The sequence below is a fragment of the Mirounga leonina genome, unplaced genomic scaffold (genome assembly GCF_011800145.1).
Source record: "Mirounga leonina isolate KUSES-001 unplaced genomic scaffold, KU_Mleo_1.0 Mir_321, whole genome shotgun sequence".
NCBI lineage: Eukaryota > Metazoa > Chordata > Mammalia > Carnivora > Phocidae > Mirounga > Mirounga leonina.
Window position 1 is genome coordinate 654,527 of NW_023270680.1, and position 17,504 is coordinate 672,030.

A 17,504-nucleotide genomic window follows, 5' to 3' on the forward strand; every position below is an offset into this window, starting at 1 on the left:
TCGGAGCGCGACGGAGAGGGCGGCGCGGCCCCGGCGCGGCCCCGGCCCCGGCCCGGCCTTGCCCCCGCCCGGAGGGCCGCAGGTGGCGCGGGCCGCGGCCGAACCTGCGCCCCTCCCCGAGTGGAACGGCCCGCCCCCCCGGCCCCGGCGGCCTTGGTACGGGCCGGCGAGGAGGAAGCGTGGGAAGAGGACCCCGCGGAGCCCGAGCAGGGCTCGCGCGACGGCGGCCGGGGCGCCCCCCTCCGGCCGCGGCCCACCTTCCCGCCACGGCCGCCGGGCGGCCATTAGCGCAGGCGCGCCTTCCCGTCCTTGCCCGGCTCTCCCACCGCACCGCGCCCGTCCGCTCACCTTCCCCGCCACCCACGGCCGGCGCGTCCCCGCGGGCGTAACCTGCGCAGGTGTGGTCTCGGCCAGCCCGGGGGTGGGGCGAGAGGGGAGCGCCGCCGGGTGGGCGGGGCGACGCGCCTGGGAGAGGGGCTGGGGGCCGCGGGACCCCGGAGAGGGAGATGGCACCGCACCCGGGGGTGGGGCGGGGTGGGGGGGGGATTGCCTTTTTTTTTTATTTTAGATTACACTGTGCATCCTCGTCCCCTATTTAAAAGAGAAAAAAAAAAAAATGTTCCGTGGGTTACACGTATTGTAGATGCACTTTGTAGCTATCAGTTTTACCCAGCCATGCAAGTCTTAATTTGCTTCCTTTCTTCACAGCTGATTCTCCGGTTTGGGTGAGCCACTGCCAAAAGCTCACACAAATCTCAGTCTGGCCCTGGCCACTCCTGTCACCCTGGATCTTGGGTATCTGAGACTCTCCTATCGACAGCTCACGTTGGCAGGCAGGGAGGCTGCCAGGGCTGCCTGAGAGAGCAGGGCCGCGGGAGAGGAGGCAGGCGCCCGACTCCCGAGGCCCTCCTGTGTGACAGCCAGTTTCTGCCCCATCTATGGCGTGCCCTTTACTCACAGCAGACTGCAGAGGCCTGACAGCGATAAGCTGATTAGGGCTGTAAAGCACCCCCCACCCACACCCACACACCCACCCCTTGAAAGGAAGCTAGTTTTGCCACTCTTTCAAGCCTGGCCTGGAAAAGGAAGTACTAAAATCTCCTTTGCATTTCCTTTTTGCTCTGTCATCTCAGTTGGGCCAAGCCCTGTCTTAAGCTTCTGCTTAAAAGGGGCGGGCGGGCGGGGGGGGGGGGGGGCAAGGAGAGGACAAAACTAATTTTGTAAGACCTTTGGTGGTAAAAAAACAAACAAAAAAACCCCAGCAAACCCTACAGCTATGTCTTCCTTAACAGCAAGAGCCTGAATGCTTGCCCTCTAAGTTCAGGAACAAGGCTACTATGCCTCTTTTCCCAGGCTACTCTTACTCAAGGTAGTACTGGAAGTTCCAGCCACCGCAGTAGGGCAATAAAGAGAAAGAAAAGGCATACAAATTGCAGAGGAAGAAATAAAATCATCCCTATGTGCAGATGACATGGTTGTCTTTGTAAAAAGTTCCAAGGAATCTACTGAAAAACAAAACAAAAACAAAAAAAACCCCAAACCAAACCAAAACCTAACAACCGCAACTAGAACTAGTGAGTTCAGCAAAGTCATAGGCTACAATGTCAACACACAAAAATCAATTGCATTTCTATATACTAACAATGACCATGTGTAAAGTGATACTAAAAACAATACATAATTTATAATCACTGCAAAGAAAATTAAATGTGCAGGTTTTCCCGTAAACATAAGCCTTCGTTTCCCTCCCAGTGCAGAAGGGATCCACACTTGAGAAACCATGTGCAAGATCTGTATGCTGAAAATTACAATATGTGATTGCAATGAAAGAAGACCTAAAGAAATGGAGAGACATCTCATGTTAATGTTTCGGAAGACCCAAATTAGTAAGGATGTCAGTTCTCCCCCGGACTGATCTCTACGTTTAATGCAATTCCTACCAAAATCCTAACAAGATTTTCTGTAGACAAGATGAGCTTATTCTGAAATTTATACAGAAAGGCATAGGCTGGAGAGTAGCTAAAACAATCTTGAAAATGAACGAAGGGGGAGTAATCAAGACATTGTGGTACTGGTAGGGGGACAGACACAATAATCAAAAGAAACAAATAGGGAATCTAGAAATAGACCCACAGAAGTATATGGAACTGTTGTTTGAGGAAGGTGCAAAAACAGTGGTGTTGGAGCAAAGCTTGATAGGCAAAAAAATAAACCTTCACATAAGCCTCACATCTTATACAAAAATGAGCTCAAGTTGGGTCATGGACTTGAAAATAAGATGTAAAACTATACAACTTGTAGAAAAAAAAATCTTTGGGATCTCCTAGGCAAAGAGTAAGACTTGGTATCAAGAGCATGATCCATAAAAGGTAAAATGAACAAATTGGACCTCATTAAAATTAGAAATGTTTGCTCTGTGGCAGACCCTGTTAAGAAGATGAAAGGACAAGAGACAGAGTGGGAGAAAATACCTGTAAAACCACACAGCCAACAAATGACTAGCGTCGGGTATATGTCAAGACCTTTCAAAACTCAATAATAGAAAAATAAAAGTCAGAATTCAGAATATGGGCAAAAGATATGAAGAGACACTTCACTGAAAAAGATGAATGGCAGTAAGCACATGAAAAGATGTTCAACAACATCAGCCATTAGGGAAATACAGATTAAAACCACAGTAAGCTGTGACCACACACCTATTAGAATGGCCAAAATAAAAACAATGAGCAACACCAAATGCTGGTGAGGATGACGAGAAACAGGATCCCTTCTGCATCGCTGTGGGGACGGGAAGTCGCACCACAGCTCTGGAAAACAACCTGGTAGTTTTTTATGAAACCACACATACAGTTGCCATATGACACATCATTTGCCACCTTGGGCATTTATTCCGGGGAAACGAAGGCTTATGTTTACGGGAAAACCTGTATACCATGTTTCATTTGCAATAGCCCAAACTGGAAATACCAGATGTCGTTCAGCGGGCAAATGGTTAAACAAACTACGTTACATCCCAACCATGGAATAGTCCTCAGCAACAAAAAGGAATGAACTATTGATACATACAACTACTTGCATGAATGTCCAAGGAATTAGGCTGAATGAAAAGCCAATCCCCAAAAGGTACATACTGTGTTATTCCATTTATATAGCATTCTTGAAATGACAAGATTATAGAAGTGGAGAACAGATCAGTGGGTGCAGGGGTTGGGGGGGGGGGATTGGGGACAGAGGGACCTGTGGCTATAAAAGGCAGCATGAGGGATCCTTGTGGTGATGGAACCATTCTGGATCTTCACTGAATCAATGTCACCATTCTGCTTGTGATGTACTACATTCTTTCTCCCACAAGTCAAGCCATGCTGATTTAATTGTGTGGAGAAAATAACCAATTGGGTTTTTTTTTTTTTTTTTTTAAAGATTACTTATTTATTTACTTGAGAGAGAGAGCACAAGTGGGTGGAGGGGCAGAGGGAGAGGGAGAAGCAGACTTCCTGCTGAGCAGGGAGCCCGATGCAGGGCTCAATCCCAGGACCCTGGGATCATGACCTGAGCCAAAGGCAGACACTTAACCGACGGAGCCACCTAGGCACTCCGATATTGGGTTAATTTAAAAAAAAAAATCTTTATTGAGGGGCGCCTGAGTGGTGTAGTCAGTTGAGCATCCAATTTGTTTAAGCTCAGGTCCTGATCTCAGGGTCCAGTGTGGAGTCTGCTTGAGATTCTCTCTCCCTCTCTCTCTGCCCCTCCTGCTCATACACTCTCTCTTTCAAATAAACAAATCTTTATTGAGATAGGATTCACGTACCATAAAATACGTCTTCAGTATATTCATAGAGTTGTGCAACCACCTCTGTTTCCAACATTTCATCATCCCAAAGAGAAACCCTGTAACCTCTAGTGGTCACTGCCTATCACTCCCTTGACCCCTATTCCCAGCCCTAGGCAACCACTAACCTATTTTCTGTCTCTATAGATTTGCCTATTCTGGCCATTTCATAGAAATTTAATCATATAATATGTGGTCTTTTATCTCTAGCTCCTTTCACTCAGCATACTGTTTTCAAGGTTCATCCACTTTCTAACATGGATCAACACTTCCTTTCTTTTTATTGCTGAATAATATTCCATTGTATGCATATACCACATTTTGCTTATCCATTCATCAGTTGATGGGTATTTAGGTGTTCTTCCCGTTTTGACTATTGTGAATATTGCTGCTACAAACATTCAACTACAAGGATCTGTGCGGACATATGTTTTCATTTCTCTTGGGTATAGACCCAGGAATGGAATTTCTGGGTCATATGGTAACTCTATATTTAACATTTTGAGAAACTGCCAAACTGTTTTCCACAGAAGCTGCACCTTTTAAAATTTTCACTAGCAATGTGTGAGGGTTTCAATTTCTCCTGCACTGTAGTTTTGCAAGATGTTACCATTGGGGGAAACTAGGTGGAGGGCACTCATCTCTTACAACTAACTGTATGTGAATCTACAATGAGCTCAAAATAAAAAGCTTAATTAAAAAAAAAAAAGCACGGGGGTACATAGTGGAAGTGTCAATCAACCTCATTTTTGAAAAATCTATGTTTTAATTTCTTGTAGTAATTCTGGTATAATTGTAAAAACAAATCCCTAATTGGTGTTTATTGGGAGCACCATCAATTTCACCTATAATCCGGATGAGTTGGGGTTTTTTTGGGAGGCAGAAATGGGCCATAAACAGGAATATGTGTGTCTGGAGGCAGTGAGCGTGCAAACGTGGTCCTCAGACTAAAAAGTCCTGTACCCATTGCTGTGGAAGTTGGGAGAGAATGGAAATTAAAACAAATTACTCTGAGTTTCTCAGGCTTCACTCCACTTGATCATGGGTGTGCAGGAGAAGACAGAAATAAAAACGTTCCTGTATTATAGGTTAGCGAGGCAGAATTTTTTTCCGGAGCTTACTTTCACTTGGTGAGACATCTCAGGGATTAAACTGCTCTCTGTAATACACCAGGTCATTTTCAGGAATTTGAGGGTCTGCCGAGCGTTTCAGGCATGCATATACATGTCGACAGGGTCAAATGCGCGATGGATTAGTTAGCACAAATAATTTAAAGTTGGGGGCTGTCAGTTGCCCTGTCGTGGTGATATTTTAGGTGATGTTTTCTTAAAATCTCCACTGACTTATATGCCAGGCTCCATGTGAGCTATTTCAGGGAGACGGGGAAGCCAGGAAAGAGAAGGGTTTGGGCAACGTGCTGCATGCAGAGAAGGGGTTGCATGTGTGATGCCATCTCATCTCTCTTGAGAACTAAACTGGCAGATCATAGTCGAGAGGAGACGGGTTTTCCTAGCTGGGCCTCATGCAGATCGCAGTATTTCTACCCGTATTCTATAGGCTTCTGCAGCGGGTCTGGGTGGCCAACCTCCAGCGTGATGGGAGGGAGCAGGAGGCTGGAGTTGAACTTTATGGACAGGATGCCTGAAAACCATGGAGCCATTACCAGTATGACTTGCTGGTTGGTGAGAAATGCTAAATTATTAAGGTTCGTCTTACATAACTGTGCCTAGGTGTATTCTGAACGACCATCGGGCAGGAAAACCTATTCATGAAATGACTGCCAAAAAAGCTTTCCTTGAGGCACTGAGGTCGGATATGAGTTCACTTTACCTTTTATTTTATCTTAAATAGCTTCTGCAAGAAGTAAATCAACCTTAAATACTGGATAAGTAGCTCCTGAATAATTTAGCGTGTGGAAACCTGCAGCTCTGCCGTTCCCGCACCTCCCCACCCCTACCCCCACTGTCTTCTTTGAACAAAGGCGTCCTCTGTGTGGACGAGGAGGTAGGACGGGGCGCCCACCAGTGCCAGGACAGGAGCTGCCTGTTCTGCGACTTGCTCGGCTCTCGGACCAGCTTTGACTCTCCCTCCTCTGCGCGGACTACTTCCAAGCCTCAATCACAAGCTCCCAGCAAGCCTGAGCTCGGGACTTCTTCCTGGTGGTGTCCTGGAATTTTCTATGGACAACTCAAACTCATCCCTCGAAAGTAGCCCTGAGTCCTCTCCACCTGTCTTCCTGTCCTCAGAGGCCGCCCCCCTGGTCTCCATCTCTGCTGCAATGCTCAGCTGGGCTTCCCCTGTCTCATCTCATCTCGTGCTGGAGCCAGACTGACCTTTTAAACATACAGCCTTGTTCCTGTTACCCCCTGTTTAGAACTATTCAATGGCTCTAGGGACCTTCAGGGATGCCTTGTGAGCTCCTTAGCGCAGAGCAGGGGTCGGATCCTTTCATTTCTTCATCTTATCTTGCCAATTTTCTCTGCGTCCCCCGCGCTTAGGCTCAGAGCACTAAGGGTTTGATCATTCTGGCCTCCCTCCCTACTTCTGACACTTGGCTAGTTCTCCCCATTCCTTTAAGAGTGAGTCTTAAGGAGGAAGGCTCAGCCTCCACCAGGAAGCACTTCCTGATTCTTGACCTCTTCTACAGCTCACCTGGTTAACTGCTTCTCTTAACCCACCTATTTCTTTCTATGAGGACTTAACACAGGGTTGGGATTTACTTTGCTGTTTCCCCAAATCCCGTAATCTCTGAAGACTGATCATCTTTCTATCTCCTGTGCCTGGCACATAGTAGGCGTTCCAAAAATAATTGAGTGAAGTGAATTGTTCATTCTTAGCAAATCAGAAAACGTGGCAGGTAAACAATTGATTTTGACAGCATCCATGGGCTCAGAGATGATTTCATTCCATTTACTCATGTTTCTTCTGGACCTCATTCCTATTTACCAATGCTTATAGCTGCTTTCCCTTGAGCAATGGAACTGACATTTAGAAGAAAAAACAAAGTGCCTGTGCTAAGTAAGAAGGGGTGGCAGGAAACATTTTTATTTTAATAGACTCCCTCCGAGGATGAGACTTGTCCACAGCACTCCACATCCTGGTTTGGAAATCGGTGGGGAGCTCAGCCAGCTCTGGTCCCCACCCCATAGCTTTAATTTCTGTTAAGTGAAAACAATTGACTTTTTTAAAGTGGTGTAGAGATTTGATAAAAACGCAAAAACTTAAACTATTTGACAGTATAACTATTAATTCTTCTGATCAATTTCAATCAGTGTATTTGGAGAAAAGGTTTTATTCATTTGGATAGTTTTCCAAATAACAATTTCAGATGCTACCAAATAAACTTGGTTCCTTCCTAACATTTACGTATGATTGCCTTTAGAGAGCATCTATTCCACAATATTTTTTTCAGAGTGGTAACCAATTTTACAGTTAAAGTCTGCTGAAAATCTGTTTCAGACGATTAAATAAGAGATGAAGAAAATGAACTAAACAAACAAAAAAAGTCCCTTTTGCCTGGATTCTTTCTGTTAAACTATCTTCTAACTTCCAAAAAGTAGACAATGTTAAGATTTTGAAGACAGACATTGAGCAAATATTTAATATCTGCTGCATGCCAGGCACCATGGTAGGTGGGTCACTAAAATATCTGGTAAGATTAGAAATTCACATCAAAGAAGGAGGAACCCTACACATACATAGGGTTAGTCTGTAACTCTTCAAGTTCCACTTCTGTGGACCCAGGAGTCAGGGTCTGAAATATGTTTTTCTCTTGCTTTTAGACAAGTAGACCCAAATTTGGTTTTATTTTCCGCTAACCAAAATATTTTATTATTAGGTTTGTGTTTGACAGGATTTACTGGGAGCTAAATATATTCTATTCTCTTGATAATTCTTGTCATCCCATAATACTTTGCCAATAAAAAAATAAGTATTGCTCAATAAGTTCAATTAACCTTTCAATTTTTAATGCATCAAGCCATAAACTTTGTGCTGGGTTTCTGTTATAAAGCAACACAAAAGGGGGCTCCTGGCCGGCTCAGTCAGTGGAGCCTGGGACTCTTGATCTAGGGGTTGTGAGTTTGAGTCCCACGTGGGTGTGGAGATTACTTAAAAATAAAATCTTTAAAAAAAAATAAAGCAACACAAAAAATGATCTAAAGTCACAGGAAGGCTTTTTCACGGTTCTCTACTCTTTCCCTTACAACTGGCCTACTTGTTAGCCCTTTCCAGAACAGACCACTGATAATAGTTTTTGTCTTTTTAATCCCTTCATTTATAGAAACTCTGGCCAGAAATTGGTGAAAAGTTACAGAAATGATTAACAGACTACTTCCATTTTTTCTGCTCTGTTCTACATAAAGTGTTCAGAAGGAAGTCCAATAGTCAAGCTGAAATCAAAGGGGCCTGGTTAATGCTTCTGTTGCGTCTTCTGCCCTTGGCTCTGGGGAATTCAGTGATCTTTATTCACTGTTATTTATGGTGTTACATAGCTATCAGGAGGATTGATGTGAACGGGGTGGGGAGAGGGGGGACACAGAGCCGACCAGCTAAATGCAGATGCAGGATCTGCATACCGCAAACTGTAAATCAAAATTTTAAGAAAGATAGAGTCTCTTTCTTATTGATATAATTTACCTACAATAAACCGGATCCATTTCAAGTGCACAGTCTGATCAGCCAACATAAAACCACCACTACAATCAAGATACAAAATATTTTTATCACCCCGAACGTTTCCTCTTGCCCCTGTGTGGTTCATCCCTCCTTCCTTCTGCCGTTTCAGGGCCACCGGTGGTCTCGGTTTTGCTGCCATAGATATTTCCCAGAATTTTATATACATGGAAGCATTTGGTAAACACTTGTTTGCACCTGGATTACTTCACTTAGCATAAGGATTTTGAGATTCATTCACATGGTTGAGTATAACAGTCCTTTGTTCAGTTTGCTGCTGAGTAGTGTCCCCATTGCATGGATCCGCCATATTTTGCATTCACCTGTTGATGGAGCTTGGGATGTTTCCAATTTTTGACCATGGTGAATAAAGCTGCTATAAACAAACAGTCAAATCTTTGTGTGGACACAACTTCATTCCTCTTGGATAAATAGCAAAGGGTAGAACGTCTGGGTCATATGGGAGGTATACGTTTAACATGAGAAACAGCCAGTTTTGCATATTGGCTGGATCATTTTACCTTTCACCATATGAGAACTCCAGTTGTTGCATATCCTCATCAAAACTTGGTATGGTCCTTTTGTTTTTCTTTCTTTCTTTTTCTTTAGTTATTCTAGTGGGTGGGTAATGGTTTCTCCTTGTGGTTTTAATTTACATCTCCTTGAGGCCTGATGATATCTTTTTATGTGTTTATTGGACATTCATGTATCTTCTTTAGTGAAGTGACTGTACACATCTTTTGCCCACTTTTTGATCAGACTTCTTTTGTCCACGTTGAGTTATATGAATGTGGCAGGAGACTCTAAGATGGCCCCTGATGATCCCCACCTCCTGGGACTCATGTTCTTGTGTAATTCCTGCTCCCTGAATGTAAGTTAGATATAATGACTTGCTTCTGACCAACAGAACAAGCAAAGGTGATGGGATATTGCTTCCATGTTTAGGCTACATGAAACTGTGATTTCTGTCTTACTCTCAGACTCTGTCCCTCGCTGGCTTTGATGAAGCAAACTACCATGTTGGAAAGGCCCATGTGGCAAGTAACTGGGGTCTTCTCTCCAACAGTCTGCAAGGAACTGAATCTTGCCATCAACCACATGAGCTTGGAAATGGATCCTTCCCCAGTGGAGCCTTCAGGTCTGACCCTTTGTCGGATACATGTATTGTGAACATTTTATCCCATTCTGTGCTATGCTTTTTCACATTCCTAACCATGTCTTTCAGAGAGCAAAATTTTAAAATTTTAATAAGATCCAATTTATCCTTTTATGATTCATGCATTTTGCATCCTAAGAAATTTTTGCCCGCCCCCCACAAGACTGTGAAGATGTTCTTCAATATTTCCTTCTAGAATTCTTAAATTTTGACTTTTGTATTTAGGCCTCTGATCTATTTTGGTTTAATTTTTTTATTATGATGTGTGGTAAGAGCTTAGGTTCATTACCCCCCGCCCCATGCTGATATCTAGTTGTTCCATATTGTTTATTAAGAAGACTTTATGTTCCCCAATGAAAATAAAAGATAGCTTCAGCATTTATCTAAAATCAACCTACCATACATCGGGCATCTAAGTCCGGCCTCTCCATTCTGCTCAATGATGTATATCTATACTTTTGTCATGACCGCCCTTTCTTGATTATTGTAGCTCTGTGGTAAGACTTGAAATCACATAATGAGCATTCTCCAACTTTGTTCTTCGTTTAAAAAATCGCTTTGGCTCCTCTAAGTCCTCTGCATTTCCACATACACTTCAGAATAACAAGAAGCCTACTGAAATTTTGGTTGGGATTGCGTTTGATCTGTCAGTCAATTTGGCAAGAATTTACCTCTTAACAATGTCAGGCCTTCCAATTCAGGACCATGGTGGGTCCTTCTGTTCCTTTGTGTCTTTGATCTCTCTCAGTCATCTTTTGTGGGTTTCAGTGTAGAGGTCCTACATATCTTTTACTAAATTTATTCCTTAGTATCTTAGGGTTTTTTTTGATGCTTTTGGAAATGAACTTGTTTTTCAGATTTCATTTCCCAATTGTTTGCTGCTAGCATATCATAAAGATATCACTGATTTTTGTATATTAGCTTTGTACCCTGTGACCTTGATAAATTTACTTGTGAGTTCTAGTGGCTGTTTTGCTGGTTATTTAGGATTTTCCACGCAAGCAGTCATGTCATCTAGTGCCTCTTACCTTTAGTTCTTTACGCTGTAGTTCCGTGACATGGTATCATTCTATCTATTCTTTTTTTTTTTTTCATTCTATTTATTCTTATGTGTTTTGTGTGTTATACGTACATTCTGATTCTTAGCTCAATGTGTCATTTGATTTAGTCCTTGATTCAGAAGAGATAGTATTTCTCATACTCTGCAGCATGTTATATATGTAATTATGAATTATGTATGAATGTGATATAATTATGGATTACATAAATAAGAATACATGTGTGTATATGGGCATGCATATATACGCACATGTACCCCACTTTAGGCTCAGCTGCATACCCCGTATTAGCACTGTGTACCCCTCAGAGTGTGGCACATTGTGCTATGTTGTGCTGGATACTACTGACTGTCTACATAGCATCCATTCTTCTACCACCTTCTTTCCTAGAATAAGGCCCGAATTTTGTCACCGTATATACCCTTTCCTTACATGAGTCACGATGGTGACAGTCTTTCTTACTGTCCCGGAGTAAAAGGAAGGGCTTACGGCTGAAGAGAGCTGGTGCCCGCACGCAGGCATGCACAACCTCGCCCCACCGCAGCTTGCCACGGAGAGCACAGGACGCTGCCTGCTACTGAGGACCAGCCTTCAGCTGAAGCCAGTGCCGAGAAAGAGCTTGGGTCCTTGGTGATGTCACCGAGCAGACCTGTACCATTTCTGTTACTTTACAGCCAAAACATCCTACAAGATATTTGGGAATTATATTAGATCTAGGCCCTGCCCTCAGGAGGTGATACGCTAATTGGGCAGAGGTTTTAGCCTAATTATGAAAACTGTATTTCTGTCAAAAATTACAAAGGAGGGGTGCCTGGGCGGCTCAGTCCATTAAGTGTCCGACTCTTGATTTCCACTCAGGTCATGATCTCAGGGTCGTGAGACTGAGCCTCTCATTGGGATCTGTGCTCAGCGGGGAGTCTGCTTGAGATTCTCTCTCTCCCATTGCCTCTGCCCCCATCTGCCCCCTACCCCTGTTCTCTCTCTCTCTGCTGCTCCCCCATCTTGTGCACAAACTCTCTCTAAATAAATAAATAAATCTTAAAAAAAATGACAAAGCAGTTTAAGTAAAAAGAAAACACACACACACATACAAAAACAACCAACTCTAGCAACAGCATAGTGTATGCAAATGCTAAGGAACACTTTGAGAGGTAAGGCTTCCTTTAGGAGACGTATTGAGGCAGATTGGAAGGAAGTGAGGGGTGGGGGAGCACTTCAGGTGGTGGCCACAGCAGAGGAAAAGCTCTAAAGGTGAAGACACTGGCAGGACACAGCAGGTGAATGGCCTTTATCCGAGAGCGGAGTGTTCTTGTAGAGAAATTAGGGACAGATCAGTGGGGACCCCTGGGAGCCAAGGGGATAGAATTAGATTTCATGAGGTAGGACTCGAGGGGCGAATGTAATCTTCTCAGACTGTTTGGACAATATCAGAAGATCGTAATGCCGGTGTTGAGTGGAAAGGGATGGATATGGGAGAGCCTGGAACCAGCAAGAATGTTTACGATGTTTTTACAATGAATGTAAAAATCAAGCAAGCTACTCTGAGAAGTATTGCAGAGATTAAAAAAAAAGAGTTTGGACTTGATATTTCAGTGGATCAGGAAATAGAAGACACTAGGATATCGGGGAAATTGACAGGATGAGCTATTTGAGGTAAGAAGAAAGGAGAAATGCTGGGGTAAACCAGCAAAATTTCCAATGTTGATTGGCCGTCTAAGAAGTACCCTTGGTAGGTAACTAGGGTCGCAATGATTATGTGAGTGGAGTGGGCGGTGTATGCCGTGTTGGGTGAGAATAACAGGGCCTGGATTCATCAGTTCTGCTTCCCAAACTCCAGTCAGGTGCCATTTCATCATATTTCCACACAACCTGTACAATTATTCAAAATTGACTTTAAAAAAATTAGTCTTTAGGCAACAATTCCAGGAAATTGTAGGTATGGATGGTCTAGATATATTTTTTTCCGGATACACAAATATGTAGCTATTAAAATGTTCTTCCTTATATCACCTAAAATCATCTTGCATACCCTAGGGGTATTCATCCTACACTTTGGGAAAACTGCTCTAGGAGAATGAGAGAAGTCAGCACCGAGAGCCAGAACTCCAGGGTTGGCATCCACACGGGCAAAGGGGGATACTTTCAATGAGAAGACAGGGTCCTCTCAAGAAAGCAAGAAGAGAAGTCAAGAGACAGAAAGAGAAGAGACACGTTTGACAAGAAGCAGCTCCTTGTCACTCAGCACAAGCACATCTACTACAAGTGGAACATGAAAAACCAGCCTGTAAGAAACCAAGTCTAAACCAGTGGTTCAAAAGCTGCAGAGTGTGACCCACTCATGGGTAATGAAAGTAGTTTAATGGGTCAGGAGTGGCGTGGTTTAAAATGAAATATCATTGGGACGCCTGGGTGGCTTGGTTAAGCGTCTGCCTCCGGCTCAGCTCATGATCCCAGGGTCCTGGGATCGAGTCCCGCATCGGGCTCCCTGCTCAGCCGGAGGCCTGCTTCTCCCTCTGCCTACCACTACCCCTGCTTGTGCTTGTGCTCTCTCTCTCTCTGACAAATAAATAAATAAAATCTTAAAAAAATGAAATATCATAGACATATCAATTTGCATTGAGGGGGATCATTGTTTCAAGAAAGCTGTCTTAGTTATATGTACATGTGTGTGAGTCGTGGGTCAAGATTTTTTCTTACTGTAGTTTTTAGTCATAAAGTGGATAATAAAGGGAGACGGTGTATAACTCCTGAAGAACCCTGGGTTGGAAGATTTAGTCATACGTGTGGGACATGAGTCACAGGAAGTGTTGTTTGTCACTAAACATCATCAAGTTTCCCTTCAACACAGAGTAGCCGGTGTCTATAAGGACTAAGTTCGGCCTGAGGGAAAAATGATTTCAACTCATTCATTTTTTAAGGCACAATAGAGGGAAAATGAATCTGGACCAAACTCTTCAGACATGTCAGTTGGCACTTTTTAAAGGTATATTCAGGTATAGAGTCTACATATCTGGGAGAAAACCTGTGCACACGCGTGGACACACACACACACACAAATATGGGAGTGGCAAAGAATAAAGGCGACTTAGCATTTCTCCTTTTATCAAACATGAATAATTTTAAAGGAAAATGGTAATGGCTTATTATTTTCCTGCTGAAACGCGGGTGGTTAAGAACCCTTTCCCTCCAGGGAGTGGCTTGCGTGTTAAGATTAGGTCCAAATGGGGGACAAGGTTCTGGTCCTAAATCCTATGCAACTCCTCAGTCCCTGTCTCTGTCAGTGGAATTCTGAGAGATGTATGGGTCGCAGGAACACCTTGCAACAGCAGCGAAACACCTCTGAGTTATATGGTGGTTCTCAAAGCATGGTCAGAGGACTCCTGGGGTCCCTGCAACCTTTCCAGGGAGTCTAGGTCAAAACGTCTCATGAAAAACAAAAAAACAAAAAAACAAAACAAAACGTCTCATGATAACATGAAGGCGATATCTGCTGTTTCCCCACCACTGCCTGTGCCCCATCGAAGTCTGTGCCCTGGAAAACTCCAGAACCTCATCTCACACCGAGCTGGCGGCAAATAACACTAACCTTCCACTGCGCGGGAAATAAGCCAGTTTCACTTAAGAGCATCCTTGAGGGTGCAGTAAAATTTATTCATTTTAGGGGCGCCTGGGTGGCTCAGTCAGTTAAGGGTCCCACTCTTGATTTCAGCTCAGGTCATGATCTCAGGGTGGTGAGATCGAGCCCTGTGTCGGGCTCTGTGCTGGGCATGGAGCCTGCTTCAGATTCTCTCTCTCCTTCTCCCTGTGCCCCTCCCCACCCCACCTCTCTCCCTCTCTTGAAAAAAATTTTATTCATTTTATTAAATCTCAACCCTTTAGTACGTGTCATTTTAATATTCTGTGTGAAAAAACAAGAAGTACACAGAAAATACTCGTGTTTCAAGCTGCAATACGATGGTATTCTTGAAGAAAAACATGCGTGTGGTTGAGCTGCCTTTTAAATGAGACATTGAAAAACCAACAAACTGTAGTTTCTCAGACTTGGGTATTTGGCAGACATTTTTTCCAAAATGAACAAAGGGAGCCTGTCACTTCAAGGCAAACAACTGACCATATTTGTTGCCAACGATGCAATGTTTTCAAGCAGAAGTTAGAATTTTGGAAAAGCTGGGTCTGTCATAATGAGCTTGACAGCTTCCCAATACTTAGAGACTTCTCGGAAGGAGATGGGTGGTGTTATTAACAAAGGTGATTTTGCTTTTTTTTTTTTTTTAAAGGTTTTATTTATTTATTTGACAGAGAGAGACACAGCGAGAGAGAAGGAACACAAGCAGGGGGAGTGGGAGAGGGAGAAGCAGGCTTCCCGCTGAGCAGGGAGCCCGATGTGGGGCTCGATCCCAGGACCCTGGGATCATGACCTGAGCCGAAGGCAGACGCTTAACGACTGAGCCACCCAGGCGCCCCTGATTTTGCTTTTTGAATACTGTGTAATGAAATGGGTCAACATTTGGAAGATCTGCATTAGTCAGTGACCCAGTATTTTCCAAATGACCAATGCATGATATTACAAAATCATGCATGGGGTAAAGATCCACTCACAGTGCAGGAGAGATGGGTAGATTTTAATGTAATAGAATAGATCCTGTTATGTAGGCTGTGAAGATTTATTAATATGGCTTCAGATTCCACATTGCAACTAACGTTATAAGAAACTACTACTTGTCCAGAAGACTATCCACAATTTTCTAAGAGGCTATTAAAATACTCCTCGCTTGGGGCACGTAGGTGGCTCAGTCAGTTGGGCATCTGCCTTGGGCTCGAGTCATGATCCTGGAGTCCTGGGACTGAGCCCCATGTCGGGCTCCCTGCTCAGGGTGGAGTCTGCTTCTCCCTCTGTCCCTCACCCCGCTGGTGCTCTCTCTCTCTCTCAAATAAATAAATAAAAATTATTTAAAAAATAAAATAAAATACTCCTCCCTTTTCCAGCCATTTATCTGTTTGAGGCTGAAATTTCTTCACATACTTCATCCCAAACAACATATATATGGCAACAGAATGAATGCAGAAGTAGACAGGAGAGTCCCACTGTCCTTTCACCCAGGTCTTGACAAGATTTGCCATCATGCAAAACAATGCCTCTCTTCCAACTGTTTTGAATAAAAATATGCCTATGGTTATATGTCGTGAGTTTATTATTGATATTTTAGATAAACATATTTTCAAATTTCTCTGTTTTAATTTTTTTTCAAAGACTTTATTTGAGACAGAGAGAGTGAGAGAGCGCAAGCAGGGGGGAGGGGCAGAGGAAGAGGGAGAAACAAGCTCCCTGCCAAGCAGGGAACCCGATGCGGGACTCGATCCCAGGACCCCGGGATCATAACCTGAGCCGAAGGCAGACCTGAGCCACCCAGGCACCCTCAGTTTTAATTTTTAATATGGTAACTGTCAATTGATGAGACCCACACAAATAAAAAAGCCCAATGGGTCCTCACTGATCACGAATGGAAAAGGGTCCTGACACCCAATACATTTGAGAACAGCAGGCTGACTGCACAACAGCCCAACCTAACTCAGAAATAACTCCTGCACTCATAAAAATTAAAGGAAATACCCGTTTCATCCTCTTCTCCGGAGTTAAAGGCCTTAGATTGTGTTAGGTAGGCATTTCTTTCTATTTTTATTGAGGGAGTCACTTTGATTATTGAAAGGGAAACTCTTAATCATCACCGTAACACCCAGCATAGCTACCATCCAAATTCACAGCACCTTTTATGAACCAACGAGTCCCGTCCTTTTTATCCCACTCACATAACACATCATTTTTTTCAAACTCCTATGAAGTTTGCTTATTGGGAAAAAAAAAAAAAAGACATTAACTTCTTGCCTAAATGCTTTTCATTGTATGTATTTTCCAGGGCGAGGCATTTTCAGCTACTGTGGTGTTGACCCCGCTTCCTGTGCAGAAGGTCAAGGTGACCACTCAGCTGCACCCCCACCACTCCCGCGCCCACCGTCCACACTCAGTTACCTGCCTTTTGTGTTGTGTCAACATTCAAGGCTTAACATTGTCATGACTCTGCGAATCTTGTGCACCGCAGTCAAGCTGCATCCTGTGTTATGATCCACCTTCCTTTCTATCCAATTTAATGCTTTCTGGGAGTTAAATTTTCAATGTGTCTATCACGAAATCATCCCCAAACTCGGCCAAAGCCAGAACTCTTCTCTCAACGTGATCAGATACATAAGGTGATCTGCGGGTTTTGTTCTTTGCTTGGAGACGCTGTCCCAGGCTCTCTAGGCCTGAGAGGCCATCCAGACCCGCCACGTGGTGGCCTCTCCCTCCCCCAACAGTCTGGGCATCTTTCCTAATGCCCGGGTCTTAATTTCTGCCCTTATCGTGAGGGACCAGATGCTCCAGGAACTTCCCCAGGAAAGGTACATGGGGGTGATTTATTTGAGACCTTGCATGTCTGAGAATGGCTCTCAATTTCACATCCTGCCAAAGTCCCAACTTTGAAATCATCTGCCCTCCATTTTGAAAGCCTACCCCGTTCGTGGCCTTTTAGCTTCTGCTGTTCTGAAGTCTGACTCCGTTCTGATTTCCAGTCTCTCCCTCCTTTTAAGTAAACTCTGTTTCCGCCTCCTCTCTGGAAGCTTTAACTCATTTCTTTATCCCTGCTGGTTTGAAATTTCATGATGCTGTGTCTTGGTGTAGGTCTTTTTTTTTTCCTGTTTTTTTTCCCCCCTTTCTTTTTGTTTTGTGCTGGGCATCAGTCTGGGAACTCAT

The 17,504-nt window shown here is 43.8% G+C and overlaps 1 protein-coding gene across 5 annotated transcripts in view; it reads right to left on the reverse strand.

Annotated features, from left to right (window-relative positions):
- The window catches only part of PRKAG2 (protein kinase AMP-activated non-catalytic subunit gamma 2), a 177,928-nt gene that overhangs the window by 58,294 nt on the left and 102,130 nt on the right, over positions 1–17,504 (reverse strand). The window contains exon 1 of one of the 5 annotated variants that reach the window (XM_035029845.1): positions 349–456. The exons of the other annotated variants lie outside the window; for them this stretch is intronic. The gene's annotated coding sequence lies outside the window, so the exon portion shown is untranslated. Of the gene's footprint in view, positions 1–348; positions 457–17,504 lie in introns of those variants that run through there. 5 annotated transcript variants of the gene reach the window in all.